A 20939-nucleotide genomic window follows, 5' to 3' on the forward strand; every position below is an offset into this window, starting at 1 on the left:
TGTTTCCCTCGTGGGATAACAGAACCGCGGATCCGGACTCCGCACTCGCTTCGTACGTATTTGTACGTCTCACTCACACAATCATACAAGTTCAGATACAAAGTCAAGTTACAATAAACAAATTTTTCCTCTGAACATTCACTCGCCCCCCCCCCCAAAACCTCGGGGAGACAAACAAAGGTACAGAGATTACAAAGTTAACAACAACAGCTGCTACTCCCCAGATGACAAATGTCGACATGAGTTATTCAAAGATTTTCAAATACGCGTATACCAAACATATACGTATTACTATGCATATGTAAACCAAACAAATGCACAAACAAACGATCACACTAACCAGAAGATTAATACGAATCATACATGCAAATGTCAAAATCAAATACAAATGCACAAACAAACGATTGCACTAACCAGATGATTAATACAAATCGTACATGCAAATGTATGCCACCCGGCGGGGTTCTCACGAACCGCGACTTATGAGTAGCTCCAAATGACCGGTCCCAAAAACAGAAACAAAACCAAAACAAAACAAAATGAACACAGAAAGAATGCCTTTTCATACCAGTGGTCCTTGTCTGTCCCCGCAGGGATCCGCCGAATCAGAGAGTCCCTCCAGAGAAGTCTCCGGAGCCAGCCAAGGGAGTCTCCGACCCAGGGGTCCTGCAGCCGGACAGAGAGGCTCCTGGCTGGCTCGCCAAAACTGATACAAAAATCGGAGATCTCCAAACCCCCTTGCTTTCTAACTTTCCTCACCGAAGTGAGAAGCTAGGTGCGGCTGGGTAAGGAGTCCGAAAGAAAACTCAATAACCCCAGAGTGTGTTATTAAGCAGGCATTCTTTATTGCAGCGCTGGGCAGCACTGGGGATTATCCACCATGAGTGCTCCACCGACTTGGCAAATTTTCAGAGATTATATACCATAAAGTTATACATAGTCATAAGATTCCCAAGAACTCATTTGCATAATCATAAGATTTCCCAGAACTCATTAATATATGTAAATGTCCGTTCTGCATGCGCAGTCATTTTCTCTGGTGGTCGTCAGGGGTCTTCAGATGAAGGCTTGTAGTCTTCCTCACTGTGTTCGCTGACTGACCCCTGCTTCTGCGCAAACTCAGTCCAGGGATCACGTAGGTCATGTAGGCTGTGTCCTTCAAGGCAGCTGTTGCAACTTCCTTATCTTTAGGTTTCTGTGCCTCTGTTTTCCCAAGGCCCAGTTGTCTGAAGTGAGATATACCCATCTAAATTAAAAAAAGGCTCCCCTTTGTTTATTTATATAACTAGGTTAGTTGAATGTCTATGGTATTTACAACATCTTCCTTTTTCTTGGGGCCCCCAACCGTTTCAAAAGTTAAAATCAGCACAGCAATACCTTATTTCTGAAGGAGTTATTGAGTTCACCTGCCTGACCAAGACTGATATCACATGCAACGTGTGCCATTGAGAAGCTAAGAAATGCTGAACATGGCTGACTGATGGAATTGCCATGTAGTGAGAAAGATTCCCCAGAATGAGGCTTAATGAAAAATTTATTTTTTTTCCTACTGATAGCAGTCTGTACATTGAAGTAACAATAGGAGAATTTTAGATGGTTCTTTCAATGTTTGCTGTTAGGCAATAAGGAGACATCTCTGCGCACAGACACAATAAACCAATGTAACTAGCGATCATCACAAACTTGAGCAAATTCCACTGTTAAGTGTAAGCTGTGTTTCTTGAATCACTACTGTGAATGTATACCTATGGCTAGATTGATTGAAAACCAACAAAACACATGACCAGACAAAACATGGTGGAATATTCTTCTCTCTTGACCATGTTCTACCTTATGCAATATTGGCAGATACTAAAACAGTATCTGGTGAGTATATTTTTTAAAAAAAATCTATGTAATGGGGAAGAATTGCATGTGCTCTTATAATATTTCAGAATAAAAATTTTCACTGTATTCACAAAGTATTCAGCAGTTACATGATTACATGGTCACTTACATTATTAAATCAGCTATACAGATGCTTAACTAAATTATTTAAAGATGTGCACTATTCAGTAAATAATTTGATTACTATTTCATTGTATTTAGTATCTGTAATTATAATGTGCAAGCATAATGTAGTCATAACTGTAGCTCCATATAAAGTGACTATGACATTAAAGCTCATCAGAAATGATGTCTTGAATCTGCTAATGATTAGTAGAAATACTTCAAAGGAATATTGAATGAGGCTGGTCTCATCTACTTATGCTCACACTTTGTGCCAGCACTGACCTTGATTTAGTTGTATGTATGACTGGATTAGGAACTAACCTATGGTAAAGGGTTTTTTTTTGTTTACATTGTTTACTTTTAATCTGGATCGGTTTCTTTTACTTTGTGACTGGCATAGGATCAGAAATCATCTCTCTTGGGGACACTGATAGCTTAAGCTAGCTGTGGAAACACAATGTTACTTGCACTCTCAGCATCAAGATTTCTGAAGGAAAAAAACCATTCAGCCTAGTAACTACATTGCTGAGCTAAGCTTAGCCACAGTTGGAACTGTGAATGTTCCAACATTCCAACAGATTCCAACAGAGGTGACCTTATTGCAGTCTACAACTACCTGAAGGGAGGTTGTAGTGAAGTGGGAGCTGGCCTCTTCTCCCGGGCAACTAGCAATAGGACAAGAGGACACAGCCTCAAGCTTCGCCAGGGGAGGTTCAGGTTGGACATTAGGAAGAATTTCTTTTCAGAAAGGGTTATTAGACATTGGAATGGGCTGCCCAGGGAGGTGGTGGAGTCACCATCTCTGGATGTGTTTAAGAAAAGACTGGACATGGCACTTAGTGCCATGGTCTAGTTGACAGGGTGGTGTCAGGGCAATGGTTGAACTCGATGATCCCAGAGGTCTCTTCCAACCTGGTTGATTCTGTGATTCTGTGATTCTGTTTCTACTGAAAAGCTACTTCAGCTTTTAGGGAGCTCTATTTCCCATGTACTGAGATCACTAGCTTTACCCAAATTATTCTGTTTGGTTTGGGGGCACACAGCATGTTGAATACCTTTGCCAAATGGTCAACTAGGTAATCACTGAGAGTCAGCCTCAGGCAATGCATTTCTCCCATTTCTGCCGTTGCTGCTAATCCCATCCATCACCACTATGCAAGATGTGACTTTCTGCCTTCATACAAGTTCACACTTCAAGCAGGGTTTCAAATAAGCCTGGAAAAGCAGAATGATGATAGAGTTGGCAATAATTTGCTGAATGCCAAACTTGCTTACTGTCCTGGTTTTGCTGGACTAAAATCATAGAATCAATTTTCTGTTATGTATTGTTTTAGTTCATGGCCAGCCATGGTATGCAGGTTTCCATGGTGATCAAGGCCATTAGCAATTTTGAGTTAGACAGGTGCTAAAGCTATGAGGAGCAAAAGCCAGGGCAGCTGACCCAGGCTGGCCCACAGGTGTATTCTATACCATAAACGTCACATTCACTATAAATTGGAATGTTTGGTAGGGATGGCTCTATATCCTGTTATTACCCTGGGGGTTGCTCTCTTGGGAGGGTCTCATGATCACTATATGGGCTAAGTATAACTTTGTATTAATGTTGATATTGGTTTTATTGAATCTGTTTCAATTTCAATCCCTGAGTCTCCCTCCTTTCCCTAATTCCCTTTCTTGGCTGGGAAAGGGACATTGGGTGATAAAACAAGTAGCTATTTTTTAACCCTGGGTGTGGGCTAAATAAAGACTGTTTATTTGGTGCCTAACATAAGTTGCTCACCTAGGAGAACCATAGACTTCTGATCTGAGAGTCTTGGAGAGTTGAAGTTGTCACAGATTTGACTGCTTTTGTTATGAGGATTCATTATGTTGGTGTTGGTAGCAGGGCTGCTGGGTGGAATTCTTTGGTGTTTGTTTTTAGAGATGCTTTTGGGGTAGATTATCAAATATGTGGTTTTGCCACTATTTATTACTGCTTTTGTGTGGTTTATCACTTCTGGGCATGGACTTAAAGATATCACTCTGCTATGTTGTTTGGAATTGGTTTATGGTATTATAAGTCCTTCTGTAATTGTGCCTATTTCTGATTTTTATGGAATAAGAATGGGTGACATGTGCTTTCCTTTTCCCTCGAGGCTGGTCCTGATAGTTTTTGAGAATTTTGAATACCTGTGGGATGTTTCAACCACCATGCTCATATTGTCAGGCCTTTTGAATGTCTTTCAGCTCTTGCTCTTGCTTAGAGTAAAACATCAGTATAGGGGTGGATACAGCATAGCTGCTGACACCACTGTAATGGGCCCCAGAGCAGCCCCAGCCCCTACACCAGGCACCACAGTATCTCCAGCCCCGATGACAGACACTGCAGCTGCCCCAGCACCCACAACTAGAACCGCAGATACTCAGACCCTGCCAGTCCCTACAGCAGGCACCCTGGCTACCCCAGAGGCTATTCAGATCTCCGCACTGGGTACTGTGATTGCTCAATTCCAGGAAGCACTTGCTGTGAATACCCAGACTTCGGCAACAAGGGCTGCAGCTAATCAGCCCCCAGTGATGGGTGATGTAGCTAACCTAGGGACTCAACCAGTGCCAGTAACAGTCATCCCTGTACAGAAGATGAAAACCACAAAAAGAGTAGGCCGTGATGGCCTACCAGGGACATCACAGGAGGCTGAGACAGAGGTAACCACTCGATCCCTATCCCTGAGTGAGCTGCGAGATATACGTAAAGATTACAGATACTGTGAAGGTGAGCAACTTGTTACTTGGCTGCTCTGCTGCTGGGATAATGGAGCTGATGGTTTAGAGTTAGATGGTAGAGAAGCTAAGCAGCTGGGACCAATGTCTAGAGAAGTGGGTATTGATAGGGGTCTTGCAACTGGTGCACAGCCCCTCACTCTCTGGCAGGGGCTCCTGCTAAGCATGAGGAACAGGTATCCCTTTAGGGATGATGTTATATACCACCCAGCAAGTGCACAACCTGAGGGGAAATGGCTGTGTGAGAGCTGATTTTTGCAGACCTGGATGACCCACAGACACCACTAGATCCAAATGCACTCAAAGTTACCAGACCCATGTGGCACAACAGGGTACTGAGTGTGTCACTGTTGTATGGCAACACATTAGCATTATTTAGCTGGAAAGATGAGACACCAATGGTGGATGACATACTCTAATGCGGCAATATGCAGACACTCTCATTTCCTCCACATGGGCCAGCATCTCAGCTGTAGAAAAAGTGTCTGACAAATCCACAGACCTGCTTGGTAAGGTGTTGGAAAAATTGTCCCAGATGGAGGATAGGCCCCACTCCCTGCCTGTACCAACAAACATCTATGCTATCCGGATAAAGTGTTCCCCTGCAAGACCTGCTCAGGAGAGATGGTATATATCACGAGGCACCCTGTGGTTTTTCCTGTGTGACCATGAAGACATGAGAAATGGGATGGAAAACCTACCTTGGCTTTACAGACGTGTACATAAGTTGCAAGGTGAACCGATTAGGAATGGGGCTTCTCCCAGGAAACTTGTTGCTCTGGTTTTCAATGGGAAGCTCTCCAAACAGTGTAGATGGGCTTTGGATCCCTATTTACCAGATGTGAATAATGGGGATCAAATCCACGTGAGCCACTCAAACTGAGATGTTAATAATGGACACTATGTTCAGGATCAGAGGGGCCCTGCCTCTAGCCAGGTGGAGGATAGGGACAATTGTGGGTTTTTTGGATTGTGTGGATTTGATGGCCTGGCACATCAGAGATACAGTAGTATAGGGCTTTAGTGGACACTGATGCACAAGGCACCATAATGCCATCAAACTATAAAGGGACAGAATCAATTTGTATCTCTGGTGTGACAGGGGGCTCCCAAGAGCTGACTGTACTGGAAGCTGAAGAGAGTCTGACTGGGACTGAGTGGCAGATGCACCCTATTGTGACTGGCCCAGATGCCCCATGCATTCTTGGTATAGATTACCTGAGAAGAGGGTATTTCAAGGACCCGAGGGGGTACTGGTGGGCACTTGGTGTAGCGGCCGTGGAGATGGAGGAAATGAAACCGCTATTTACCCTGCCTGGTCTATCAGAGGACCCTTCTATTGTGGGGCTGCTGAGGGTCAAGGAGCAAAAGGTGCCTATTGCTACTACAACGGTCCACAGACAGCAATATCATACTAACAGAGACTCACTGATCCCCATCCATGAGCTGATATGTCAACTGGAGAGCCAAGGAGTGATCAGCAAAATGCGCTCCCCCTTCAACAGTCCCATATGGCCAGTGCGAAAGTCCAGTGGGGAATGGAGACTAACTGTGGACTATCATGGCCTGAACGAAGTCACACCACCACTGAGTGCTGCTGTACTGGACATGTTAGAACTCCATTATGAACTGGAGTCAAAGGCAGCCAAGTGGTATGCCATGACTGATATTGCAAATGCATTTTTCTCTATTCCCTTGGCACCAAAGTGCAGGCCACAGTTTGCTTTCACCTGGAGGGGCATCCAATACACCTGGAATCAACTGCCCCAGGGGTAGAAACATAGCCCCACCATTTGCCATGGTCTGGTCCAGACTGCATTGGAGAAGGGTGGAGCTCTGGAACACCTGCAATAGATTAATGATATCATTGTATGGGGTAATACAGTAGGGGAAGTTTTTGAGAAAGGGGAAAAAGTCATTCAAATCCTTCTAGAAGCTGATTTTGCCATCAAATGAGGTAAGGTCAAGAGACCTGCAAAAGAGGTCCAGGTTTTAGGGATCAAGTGGCAAGATGGCCACTGTCAGATCCCAAGGGATGTGATCAACAAAATAACAGCCATGTTTCTGACAATTAACAAAAAGGAGACACAAGCTTTCCTAGGCGTAGTAGGCTTCTGGAGGATGCACATTCCCCATTACAGTCAGATTGTGAGCCCTCTCTATGAAGTGACTTGGAAGAAGAATGACTTTAAATGGGGCCCTGAGCAACAACAGGCTTTTGAGCAAATTAAACGAGAGGTAGTCCATGCAGTGGCCCTTGGACCAGTCTGGATGGGACCAGAAGTAAAAAAATATCCTCTATACCATAGCTGGGGAGAATGGTCCTACCTGGAGCCTTTCACAAAAGGCACTGGGGGAGACTCGAGGTTGCTCCCTGGGGTTTTGGAGATGGGGATACAGAGGATCAGAGGACCATTATACTCCAACAGAAAAAGAGATACTGGCAGCCTATGAAGGATTTCGAGCTGCCTCAGAAGTAATTGGTACTGAGGCACAGCTCCTCCTGGTGCCCTGATTGCCAGTGTTGAACTGGATGTTTAAAGGGCAGACCCCCTCTACACATCATGCAACTGATGCTATGTGGAGTATGTGGGTTGAGTTGATTACTTGAATAGGGAACCTCAATCACCTGGGAATTCTGGAAGTAATCATGGACTGGCCAGAAGTCAAAGGTTTTGGAATGTTGCCAGAGGAGGAGGAGATGATGTGTGCTGAAGAGGCCCCACCATACAATAAACTATCAGAAAATGAGAAGCAACTATTGAAGACTACACTGAAAGCAGTGGGTGATGGGACATTCAAAAACTGGGATGAACACTTAGCAAGGGCCATCTGGTTAGTTAATACCAGGGGATCTGTCAACCGGGCTGGTCCTGCTCAATCCAAACTGTTGCACACTGTAGAGGGGGATAAAGTCCCTGTGGTTCACGCAAGGACTATGTTGGGGAAAACAGTTTGGATTACTCCTGCCTCGAGTAAAGGCAAACCTACTTGTGGGATTGCTTTTGCTCAAGGACCTGGGTGCATGTGGTGGATGATGCAGGAGGATGGGGAAGTTAAATGTGTACCCCAAGGAGATTTGATTTTTGGGTGAGACTAGCCAATAACTTGAACTGTATGATGCTAATTGTTATAGGATACTGCTTGTCATCATTTCTCTAGTTATTTAGCACAGTAAGAATCGCCCCAGACTGTGAACATGGGCTGTACAAGATACACCAGCTGCTCGCTCCAGATACAGCTCATCCTGCTGTGCCTAACCTCACCAGTCCGTCACACCGTATTGAGGCCTGGTCCCCATCTGCCAACTGAGTGAATCCCACATCATTTTTTTCCTGCCCTGAAAGACTATTATGACAAAGGGAACCCATGTGTTTGGACCAAATTAATTCAATGAACTTTTAGAGAGATGGCCCATAGACTAAGGGAATGATATCTGTGTGTATATATATATGTTGAGAGACAGGGAAAAATAGCAGTGACTTGTCTGTGATGTAAATGACACAGAATAACGGGTGGAATCCTGTCCTGGTTTTTTTGGGATAAAATAATAGAGTCAATTTTCTGTTACGTTTTGTTTTAGTTTGTGGCCAGCCATGGTATGTAGGTTTCCGTGGTGATCAAGGCTGTTAGCAGTTTTGGGTTAGCCAGGTGCTAAAGCTTAGAGGAGCAAAACCCAGGGCAGCTGACCCAGGCTGGCCCACAGGTGTATTCTGTACCATAAATGTCATGTTTACTATAAATTGTAAAGTTTGCTTGGGATGGCTGGCCCCCTCTCTCTCTGTGTGCACCTCCCCACCCCATTTATTTTAAGTTTTTCTTTGTGGAAATATCACTATTGAAATGAAACTTCAAATTCTGGAATGCAGTTCCATGGCAAGGGCTTGTGCTGCAAGCCAAGAAGACTCGCCTAGTAAACTGGGTAGGACTCTGGCTGTTTGCTTCTACAAATGTTTAATTTCCTATCATTTTTGAATAATTCTGACTTTTTCATCCCCTTAGAACATGAAACTAAATTAATCTTAATCCACTTGGTGGTGGTTTTCTATTCCAATTCCTTTACATAATAATAATGATGAATTAACTCTTCATAATAATAATGACTTAACTCTTCTTCCTCACTGTCATAACTAACTAGGAACCTCTTTCTTTTTTTTTTACATGATTAGTTTTGCATTACAGACTTCTGCAAGTTAAGCATTGCTCAGGCATATGATTTTACTGTCACTGGCCAACATAGGTCAGCAGAAGCTACTCATGTAGGCACCATTACATTGATCTGACTTGTTTCTGCAGGAGATGAGGAATGGAGAAAAAAAAGATTTTACATTTATCATTACCAAGTATAGTTTTGCCAGTGTAGCTATGTCCATGCTATGACCATTTTCTTGGCACTGTTTTACTTATTACTGTACAGGACTCCTAGTGTACACAGAACATTTTATTAAGCACCAGAAGAGTTTTCATTAATTAACATCTATCCCTTTCAGTAAAGCCTGATGCTTTTGATATGTTCAAGTATACCTTTCTTTGGTTTTTGGGAAGATCTGTTAACTCATTTGGGCATACACAAAATATCTAAAGAAGAAAAAAAATTTTAAGTAACATGTCTTGCTTCTAGCTGGAACTTAAAAGTTTAAATAACTTGCCAAAACTAACCTAATTTTTTATAGAAAAACAAGTGACAGCACTAATGTATTTAATGCCCCAGATTTTATTCTTTGGAGTACAGCTTAAACATCTCCTAATGCATACTAAGCAATAACATCAGTTTAATCATTGTCTGCAGTCATATAATTAAAAAATAACTAATTCCAGTACATTTATGACAACAAACTGTTTTTACTTCAGTAAAACGAAACCTGCTTTGACAATGTCTCCAAATTTCCCTCTGCTGGGATAATGGCAGCATTCTATGATTACTCACCAGAAATAAACCACCCCAGTCTGTTTGAATAGTTTTGTAGTGAACACTGTTTAAGTTTATAAATGTAGGAAGATGGCATAACTTTCCTAATGCATGTGCAGAGAACTGCAAATAATCAGACTGATCTGATATAACGCTTTTGTCTCTGATGATGGCTTAGATGGCCTTGGTCATTTTAGTCTTCCAAGATGTACCAGGCTGTTTAGGGCCTAGGAGAAGATGCAGCAGAGGAGGTGCAGAGAGATAAATCTTCATGCTGCTATCTCTTTGGGAATTTTAGCTTTATGTTTTTAGACAGGTGTAACATTAGCTGCTGCACAGCATGACACCAAAACCTCTGTCATGATCACAGCAACTAGTCTTCTCTATTTCCTTGAATAATTACTTGCTCTGAAGGCCCCCTTATTCATTCATGTTCATGACATCAGAACTGGCATCTGCAACTCTGGCTTTCATTCCAGTAAATCACTACTAGTATAAGAAGGTAACTTTACACATCAAAGAACTACTTGAGCAAAAAAAAAAAAACAGGCTAAGTCCTGTTCTGCTTATTGCAACTAAAGATAACAGGGTAAAAAGGCATGGCATATGCCTTTGATATACATGTGCTTGCTCTGTTGGAAAAGAGAGTAGTTATTGGTGAATTCAGCCCAGTGAGTTTTCCAGACTTTTTTTTTTTTTTCCTCAACATGATCTTGAAGGCTGACATGTTAGAGGATATAACTCTATGTGGGGGAAGGAGTAGCTAACAGTTTAATAAAACCAACTTGACAACTCCTACTTAGAAAACCTGTGCATATCATTTGTGCCTCCACAATAGAATGAAATAGCTATGGCACTGGAAATAAGTTAGGAAGTTGTTATGCTAACTATTAAATTAGATGCTATAAATATTGGCTCTACCTTGCACTGCTGCCATGCAGAACATTCTTCTACAGATCTAGATCCCCTTGCAAACTTTGGTCCTGTTCTGCTGAATGCAGACTGCATTTGCACCACTTGGAGATTATTTTGGTATTCATGCATATGAATAGTACTGTGTTTGCACCACTAGATATCAATTTGAGATGTCATCACATTAGGTAACTTTTTTTTTTTGTTATATACTGCCATAATTGTGTGCTCTTGCAGTTGCTTTCAGACAAGTAACAGAGCTTGCTCAGTTACAGTGGGGTATGTTTGACTCCAGGATATGGATCTACTCATTCTTCCCCATACTGCAGCTTGTGCAGAGCTGTAATGCTCTTTACAATGCATGTAGAAAGCATTATTTTCAGGTAGCACTTCCTATTAGCTCCAATATAATGGACTCTTACCCCTCCTTTAAAAGTGTTCGTAGATGCTCCTTTGGAGTTCAAATATTCTTTTTACACTGTATTTTATAGGCTTAGATTAATTTTTGGATTGTCTAGGAATCTAATTCTTCTGAAGTACCTGAGAGAATTCATCTTTCACAAAAGTGGAAGGGTGAAAACTAAAACAAAACCTATTCTGTCTACCACCCATGACACTGCTGTATCATGCACAGCTGCTCAAAAGCAAATTTCTTCCTAGTGGTGAGGTTATATTAACTTTCGCGGCTTATTTGATCTTTTATTGTTCTGCTCAGATCGCTTAGGAGGTAAAGCAACCTGATGGTGGGGTTTTACAGCTTAGACAACTTATCCAGGAGAACTGAGTTCGCTCAACCTATTCACTTCATATTGGTTAGAGTGATACCCAATATAACTATCCATCCACCTAAGCTCAGTTCATAGCAGTTTCTGATAAGGTATTGTATTTCAGAGCCAGACACACCTAGTCTCCTCTGAACTGGCGCTACATATAGCTTGCTTTGGTTATAACCTGGTCACCTCATTTAGGGCTGCTTCTTAGGTTGAAATATTAATGCTAAATATTTCCAGGTACATTTAATTATACCTGTTTTACAGGTGGACTTTACAGTCCATTGTCAAAAGTCACAGTAAGCACAATGACAGTGTCACAGCATATTTCTGCAATATATGTAAAAAGCTACCATGGTAATCTTACTGTCAAAGGAAATGTTTAGCTTGCATGCCTTTAATTGACACCATGGCTAAAACTCCAGATATATTTTTCTGCTCTGCATGTACCTGTTAAAGACCACATTCTGCCATTTTAAAGATGTTTGATATAAAACAATTAGGTCCCAGGATGTTTCCGCTAGCAGACTGTAATCCACAGGTGTTTCCTGCCCAGGAATGCTGTGGTACACTATCAGCCGTTAAGGTGAAGTGTGGCTTGTGCTTGCATCCCAACATTTGCTCTCATATACATTAGAAAACCAGGTCTCATTTGGACTCCTATTTAAAGCTACTGTGAATAGGACATTATTTTAGTGTTGCCTCATGTTTTAAAAAGCACTCTGCCATTTGGAAATGAGAATATAATTCTTTCTAGAGCTGGATGGATAAGGCAAGTTCATATTTTCTGTATTTCTGTGTGACACTGAAAGTACAAATCATAGAATGGTTTGGGTTGGAAGGGACGTTTAAAGGTCATCTAGTCCAACCCCCCTGAAATGAGCAGGGACATCTTCAACTAGACCAGGTTGCTCAGAGCCCTCTCCAACCTGACCTTGAATGTTTCCAAGGGGTGAGGCATCTACCACCTCTCTGGGCAACCTGTTCAAGTGTTTCACCACCCTCATAAAAATTTCTTCCTTGTATCCACTCTGAATCTACCCTCTTTTACTTTAAAACCATTACCCTTTGTCCTATTGCAATAGGCCCTACTAAAAAGTCTGTCCCATCTTTCTTATAAGCCCCCTTTAAGTACTGAAAGGCCGCAATAAGGTCTCCCTGGAGCCTTCTCTTCTCCAGGCTGAACAGCCCCAACTCTCTCAGCCTCTCTTCATAGGAGAGGTGCTCCAGCCCTCTGATCATCTTTGTGGCCCTCCTCTGGACTCGCTTCAACAGGTCCATGTCCTTCTTATGTTGGGGGCCCCAGAGCTGGATGCAGTACTCCAGGTGGAGTCTCACGAGTGCGGAGTAGAGGGGAAGAATCCCCTCCTTCGACCTGCTGGCCACGCTGCTTTTGATGCAGCCCAGAATACAGTTGGCTTTCTGGGCTGTGAGTGCACATTGCTGGCTCATGTCTAATTTTTCATCCACCAGTACCCCCAAGTCCTTCTCCTCAGGATTGCTCTCAATCCCTTCATCCCCCAGCCTGTATTGATATTGGGGATTGCCCTGACCCAGGTGCAGGACCTTGCACTTGACCTTGTTGAATCTCATGAGGTTCACGTGGGCACACTTCTCCAGCTTGTCCAGGGCCCTCTTGTAGGTAGATTAGGGTACGGCGACCGGAAAATCTTGGGCTGTAACGGAAGGTAGGCGTGGCAAAAGGAGCAGGATGTGCAAGTATCGTGCGAGTTCGTACGGGACGACTATATAAGGCTGTTGCGCAGTTAAATAAATGCCATTTGTTGCATCCTCACATTGGTGTCAGTGCTCAATGGCCCTGGGGTGCGGATAGCCTCAGGCCAGCCAGCAACCGAACGGAGCTTGCTGCAGACAAGCGGCAACAAATGGTGACCCCGACGTGATTGCTGGGCTGGCGGACCGCAGGCGGTCGGAGTGGGTTCACGAGCCATGGAAACCTTGATAAAGGTGATTTCGTTACTGGGCGGGGAATTTAAGACTTCTGTGAAATCGAAAGATGTAGCCCAGTGTGTGGACCGTCTCGTTAAAGGGGGGGGTGGTGGCAGGACCGGCTGATTGTTTACAGCCGAATACCTGGGAGCGGTGCTCGATGCAGCTCGCTGAGCAAGCTATGGCAGCGGGTTCTGCCAAAGAATTAAAAACATGGGGAGTTATCTTGTGGCTGCTACGGGCTGCGCGGGAGGACTGGGCGACATGGGATGCGGCTCGGGCGTGTTTACATGGGGTCTACCCTGACCAAGACAGAAGTGGCAGTGGTGAAACTCCTCCAACATATACTCTCTGAGAGAGGAATTAAATATGGTGAAGCTGCGTTAAAGCAGTTACTGTTTTGGGCAAAAGATAAGGACATTTTACAACCTTTAATGATGTCTTTGAAGTGCCTTTATGGGAGAAGATTGGTGACTCTCTCTGGAATGCGGTGTCAAGTGGTGATAAGGAAGCCTTGAAATTGTCTGCTACATGGAGGCTGGTTAGCGAAGCGTTAAAAGGAATAAAAGCAGAGAGAGAAGTCACACATACAGCTTTTATGGCTTTAGGACCGCAGACGTCTACTACCCCCTCACTGTTTGCGGGACCAACACCTCCCACGGCCCCGGTGGCTGTACCGGTGGCAGCTCCTTTATCGCTGTCGGTACGGACGGCTCCGAAAAAAGCTGAGGAGCGGGGAGCGAGTAAAATAGATACAGATCCATTAGAACCGGTAGTGCACCCTAAAACACAAACTCGATTTGAACTAATTGATTCAGACGCTGAACAGGAGACTTGGCAGAAACCCCCTCCGAAACCCCCTCCCTCTCATTGATCTCTCTACGGATGAGGCTGAGCAGGAGGACAAGAAGGAGGGTAAACATGCTTTGTACCCACCTTTACCGGATTCGCCATTTACGGAGTCAGCAGTACCAGAGTCACAAGGACTTAAAGGACTGTTACCATCACGAAATGGACACAAACTTGACATGACGGAGCTTGGTAGACGACTGGAAGAATTAAAGACGGAATTGCAGCAGCATCGTTCAGCCAATGCCTCGGGACACGTGACTATGTCTCCCCCAAAACCCCCCTCTGTGTTCGGGACAAGTATTAGGGCCACCTCAACCTCCTTTACAACTCCCTACTCCACCTTTAGATCAGGGCGGGGGGGGAGGTTTGCGTCCATCTGGTAATGTGGGAGGTGAGGGAGAGGGTCAGCGTCTGCCCGCGTATACAGGGGAAGTGGGGGGAGGTGAGGGAGGAGTGAAATGGAAAGGGGTCATTCGAGATGCGTTATTAGAAGGAGTTGTGATTCCACGGGCATATCCGGTGATTGTGGGTGCGGGTCCTGAGGGAAGAAATATTTGGCAACTGTTAGATTGGAAAATTGTAAAAGAAGCATTACCACTATAGTTAGCGAAAGACAACACAGGTGAGGACTGCAGAAAAGTTGTTGCAGGGATGGCAAATTGTAATGCCACCTTAACTGAGCTAATGGATGCTTGTGAGAAAGTAGGAACCACCACATTTCAGATGGAGTATTTAGCAAAAACTTTTGCGGCGGCAATTAAGGTAGTTCATCGTTGTTATACATGCGAACAGGAAGGTCACTTTAAGAAAAACTGCCTTAAGAAGTTGAAGCTGAGTGGGAGAGATAACTCTGTTTTGATGTGTTATTGCTGTGGGAAGCTAGGGCATCTTGTGAAGCTGTGCAGGTCTCAGTATAATGCTCAAGGTCAGCTGATAACAACCAGCTGCAGAGTGCAGGGAAACTGGAGAAAGAACGCGGGGAGAAACTGTGTGCTGACACAAATGAATCTTCCCAACCAGTTCCAGGCCTATGCAGTTAACTCGTAGCCCGAACCGCAGGGAGCGCAGGACTGGTGTTTCCACGCAGGGTTAACCTGCGCGGCTGCCAAGCCTTGGACCTGTGGCAAACAGCCGTTGTGGAACGAGTACAGATGTGGGACATAAGGCTCAAGTTATGGCTGCGGCCGTACTTGGGGCTTGCGTCGTCACAATTGCGGCCTCTATTCCAATTGTTAGCAGGGGACACAAATTTAACAGCACCACAACAGACTACTGCAGAGGTACAGCAACTGATTACAGAAATAGAAAGCAGGCTGCATTCCAAATTTGTACATCGTATTGATTTGAATCAGGAAATACAAATTATCACTTTGTTTGATAGGCAAATTCCGTATGCAATAATTGGTCAATGGAATTCAGAATGATCAGATTCGTTACAGAGCTATTGGCACAGATTATTCATCAAAGGATGGATGCGATGTCAGGAGCTTGTGGCCAGAGATCCCTGCATCACTAACCGTTCCTATTGCAGCTCAATATTTTGAGTGGTGTATGGCTAATAGCTTTGCTTTGCAAACAGCTATGGAGAATTTCTCGGGACAGGTTGTTTACCACTTGCCCTCCCATCCTGTTATAAAATTGAGTGTGGAACTTCCAATTGCCACAGGAGTGTGGTGCGCAGACACTCCTGTGGATGGAATTACCATTTTTACGGATGGATCTGGGAACACAGGCAAGGTGGGCCTTGTCTGGTATTCTGATGGCAAGTGGGAATCTATGGTAGTATAACAAAAGGGTTCACCTCAGGTGGTAGAATTACGAGCTGTATTAAAAATATTTCAGAATTTTCCCATTCCCTTTAATTTGGTTACTGATTCAGCATATGTAGCTGGCATTATAAAGCAATTGGATAGATCTGTTATAGAGCATATATGTAATCAGTGTGTTTTTGAATTGCTGCGAGCTCTGTGGCAAGAAATTCAAATCCGAACTGCATTGTTTTATGTTTTACATGTAAGAAATCATACTAATTTGCCTGGGTTTATTGCAGAAGGCAATGCTCGAGTGGACTCTCTGTTTTTTCATCCTAAAACAACAATTTGTACCAGAGTGGAAGCAATAGCACAATTGCTTGTCAAAGTGCATAAAAGGATTACAGACATTACCGGACTAGACTCAGATGCTATCTACAGTGGTTAACAAATCAGTCAACTCTTTTTCAAATGGCCTTACAGGACTTTACTGGACAATTGTTAACACATTTGCCAAAAGATAAAAAGCTACAGTTTATTTGCAAACAGGATTGGGAAGAAAAACCTATCAGATCAGAGATACCTGTGACTGGACTAACTGTTTTTACTGATGCAGGGAAACGATCACATTCAACAGTTATTACCTGGCAAGAGGATGGACAATGGAAACATTGTAAATTCTCAGGACAAACTGAGGACTCATTGCAGACACTTGAATTTTTTGTGATATATCATGTTTTTGTAAAATGGAAGGATTTACCTGTCAATATTGTAACAGACTCTCTTTATGCAGCAGGCATTGTAAATCGAATTGAAAAAGCTTTTATACAACCAATAAGAAATATGCGACTTTACACCATTTTGCTACGGTTGCATCAAGCAATAAACCTCAGAGAGATACCTTATTTTGTCACCCACATTCGTAGTCATCAATTTGATCAAGGTTTGAGCATTGGAAATAATAAAGCAGGCACACTTGTGTCCTATACGCAAATATCACCAAATTTATTTGAACAAGTACACCTATCCCATCAATTCTTTCATCAATCAGCGAAAATGTTAGCGAAACAATTTCACCTCACCATGGCACAAGCACGTGAATTAGTTAGTGTTTGTCCTAGTTGTCAGAAAATTGGCATGGGAATTGGAATAGGGGTAAATCCTCGAGGATTGAGTGCGTTGCAACTGTGGCAAATGGATGTTACTCACATTGCAGAATTTGGAAGGCTCAAATATGTTCATGTATCTGTTGATACGTTTTCACATGTAATATGGGCAACAGCACAAACTGGGGAAACAGGTCATCATGTCAAATGACATTTACTTGCTTGCTTTTGGGGTTCCACAACAACTTAAGACTGATAATGGACCAGCATACTGTTCACAGATTTTTCGACAATTTTGTCAACTATGGGGTATTACACATGTCACTGGGATTCCTCATTCGCCTACGGGTCAGGCGATTGTGGAACGTGTTCATAGTACATTGAAACAGCTTCTGCAAAAACAAAAAGGGGGAGAGGAAACTGAACCTTCTGAGAGACTTGCAAAAGCTGTTTATGTACTTAACCATTTAACTTTAGCAGGAGATAAGGAGCGACCCCCAATTGTAATACATTGGGAGGCAGTTTGACAGGGAACAAGCTATGTGAAAAACAAAGGCAAAGTGTGGTATAGGGAACCAGGTACTAACGAATGGTTGGGACCAGGGGAACTATTACTAATGGGTCGAGGTTATGCTTCTGTCTCTACAGGCGCAGGACTACGGTGGATTGTCTCTAAAAGGATGGTTAGCCACATTATTAGAGGGAATAGTTTATATAGTTGTGATTATAGTTATCATAGGGATCTGCGTGGGTTGTGTTAAGGCAATCATTGAGAATAGTTGTCCTGGTTTGGCCTAAATCAGGCCAATTTTCCTTTCAGTGATTTTTATTTTCAGCTAAGTCTCTTCTAAGTAACTGCACTTTCTGAAACTAACTGCATGTTTTGCAGACAGTGTCTGCTTCCAGGACTGATAACGCTCGAAGTTTGTAGTTATCGCTGAGGCACCGGTAGGGATGTTGTGCAGTAAGGCTCTTGCTGTACTTAGTCTTAGAGAAACCAAGGTCACTGCTGAATTCCTCACTGCTTATGAGTGAAGAGCCGAAGGGGGGTCGCAGCTGCAGGGGGGAGCAGACAAGGCAGGTGACCCAAAATTGACCAACGAGGGTATTCCATCCCATACACGTCATTCTCAGTATAAAGCGGGGGGATCATGAGGGTCTCGCTCTCTTTCTGCTATGGCCGGTGTCCAAGGAGGACTCCGTCTGTTTTCCTGCTGCCCCCGATCCCGATCTGTGCATCCCTGAATCCAGCTCTCGACCGTCGCTAGGCCCAGCCTGGGCCTTCCCGGAGCCTGCCCTGCAGTGCCGGTGGTGACGTTGCCGACATCGGGGGAGCTTGATCTTGGTTTTGTATATATTTGTATATATTTGATTATTCCAATATTATTATTATACTCTTTTTCATTATTATAGGTTTATTAAAACTGTTTTAACTTTCCAACCCGGAAGTCTCTCTCCCTTTTCCCTTTCCCTTTCCCTTTCCCTTCGGGTGCGGGGGGGAGGGTTAACAGAGAGCGTCTGCCGCAGGTTTAGTGGCCGGCCCAGCTTTAAACCGTGACAATAGTATATGGAAGTAGTGAGATAATAAATCTAACTACTTCCAAAGGGGGAAATTGATACCGGATGGTTTAGCAACGGTTTAGCAAGAGTAGGCCTCAGAGTAGGCTCTAAAAGGCCTGCTCTGTGTTACCTTTAAACAGAATCAGCTTTCCTGTCAGTAATTTTCCTTTCAGCTAGAATAATAGAGAATAACAGTATGTTCTGAAGTAAACTGCATGTTTTGTAGATAGAGTCTGCTTATGGGAATGTTTATAATAGGCATTATCCTACTTGTGTTACCCTGTTTGTTTGCATGTTTGCAGAAAACTGTGCAACGAATGGTCAATACAACCTTTGTGGCACAACAACAGAGAGCAGGATTTATGGGTAACCAAGGTTGAGATTCTCTGACTGGGCTCTGCGAGACACAGGGAACCGGGTTTGAGTAAGAAACAAAAACAAAAAGGATGAGATAGGACATAGCTCGTTCAAAAACAAAAAGGGAGAATTGTGGGGTTCCCACAGGACAATGGTAGGAACGAGCTACTGAACGAGCTATGTCCAGGCATGTCCAGGGGGTGGTAATGGGGTGGTGATGAACTAGCCAATCATAATACAGAACAAGGGCCTTGGCTATGAGACCAACAAGATATGGGGGAAGTTGAAAAATAAGAAAGAATGCTGCACCTGCAAGATATAGCTTTTTAGCATAAGCCAATCAGAACTAATATAGAGGCGCATGGACACTTACAGTATGATGATTGTGGCCACCCCGCATCGGAAACAAACAGCACGCTCCATTCAGCTACATTGGAATCTTGCAATCGCTTGGCTAGGCCTACCTGTCGAGATCAAAACTGATAATGGCCCCTGTTTTATTGCTCATACCACACGTCAGTGGTGTCAGCGGTGGGGTATCACGCTCAAACACGGCATTCCGTATAATTCTACCGGGCAGGCCAGTGTAGAGCGCGCTAATCAGACGCTAAAACACAGAATTAAGATTCTTGGGGAGGGGGAAGGATTCCCAGACGTAATTCCTGTCAACTACCAATCTCACATTTTACATCGCCCTCTTTATTCTTTAAATCATTTTGCCCGGGGAGACCAAGAGCGTGCCCCAATTGAGCGACATTGGGGTCCAGGGGTGCCAGAAGTGGGCCCCCCAGTCAAGGTTTGGTTCCCTGGGACAGCGGAGTGGGAAACAGGTTGGGAGCTGCTACATCACGGGAGGGGGTATGCCGCCATCAAACGGGATGATGTTATACAGTGGGTCCCTACACGCTGTTTGCGCCCTGATTTAAAACAAAATCCTAACCCGAAGTAATATGTACGCTGTCCGAGCTTTATGTTTTGCAGGAGTACCTGTGGGGGAAGCCGAAACAGCACCAGCCTCGACCTTCAGACGTGAGGAGTCATGACAGTACAGAGAGTCTGGTGAAGCGGCGGGGCGCCAAGAAAGATGAGGAACGGCGACCGTTGCTGAGTGAAACAAAAGCTTTGAACAATGCGCTCATGATTAGCTTGCTTTTGCTTTGCATCTCAGGAGTTGCAGGGGAATCTTACTGGAGAACCTGGGCTCGGGATGTTGTATCCGCCAGCTACGCTTACGCTTTGACGCAAGGCTCCAGAATCAGCGATATGCTTTACTTCGCATGACTTGAAGCATGGGGAGGGGGAAATGTAGGTAGATTAGGGTACGGCGACCGGAAAATCTCGGGCTGTAACGGAAGGTAGGCGTGGCGAAAGGAGCAGGATGTGCAAGTATCGTGCGAGTTCGTACGGGACAAGATGACTATATAAGGCTGTTGCGCAGTTAAATAAACACCATTTGTTGCATCCTCACATTGGTGTCAGTGCTCAATGGCCCTGGGGTGCAGATAGCCTCAGGCCAGCCAGCAACCGAACGGAGCTTGCCGCAGACAAGCGGCAACACCTCTGGATGGCATCCTGTCCCTCAGGTGTGTCAACCACACCACTCAGCTTGGTGTCATCATGATCAAGTTTAGTTGAAAAAATTGTGGGAAATTAATTTCAAATAATATCATTTTATAATAGTGATTGCTTGCGATTAAATGATTTTGCTAAAAGGGTTTTATCCATTCAAGGAAGAGAAGCAACAGCATGACTTATTAGCAGATGTTAGCTGAAGAGCAGTTGTCACCTAAATCGGGAATAAAACTCCTTAATGCCAGGTTTTAGCATTAACGAGCAGGCATTACTTTATTCGGCCGAGATACATGGGAGATCGCTCCACCTAACATGTCCACCGAGAGACAAAAGCACACATTATATACATTATAGAAAAATGAATATTCATACCATTCTGAGAAAAGCCCACCTATTCCAAGAAACCTTATGCATATGCTAATATATTATGTAATGTCTTTGTGCATGC

General features: G+C 43.9%; 1 protein-coding gene across 1 annotated transcript in view; it reads left to right on the plus strand.

Moving 5' to 3' along the window:
• The window catches only part of LOC137675770 (CDC42 small effector protein 2-like), a 95454-nt gene extending 75529 nt beyond the window's left edge, over positions 1–19925 (plus strand). The window contains exon 4 of the mRNA XM_068421983.1: positions 19901–19925. The gene's annotated coding sequence lies outside the window, so the exon portion shown is untranslated. The remainder of the gene's footprint in view (positions 1–19900) is intronic.
• The last annotated feature ends 1014 nt before the right edge of the window (positions 19926–20939 follow it).

The sequence above is a fragment of the Nyctibius grandis genome, chromosome W (genome assembly GCF_013368605.1).
Source record: "Nyctibius grandis isolate bNycGra1 chromosome W, bNycGra1.pri, whole genome shotgun sequence".
Taxonomy (NCBI): Eukaryota; Metazoa; Chordata; class Aves; order Nyctibiiformes; family Nyctibiidae; genus Nyctibius; species Nyctibius grandis.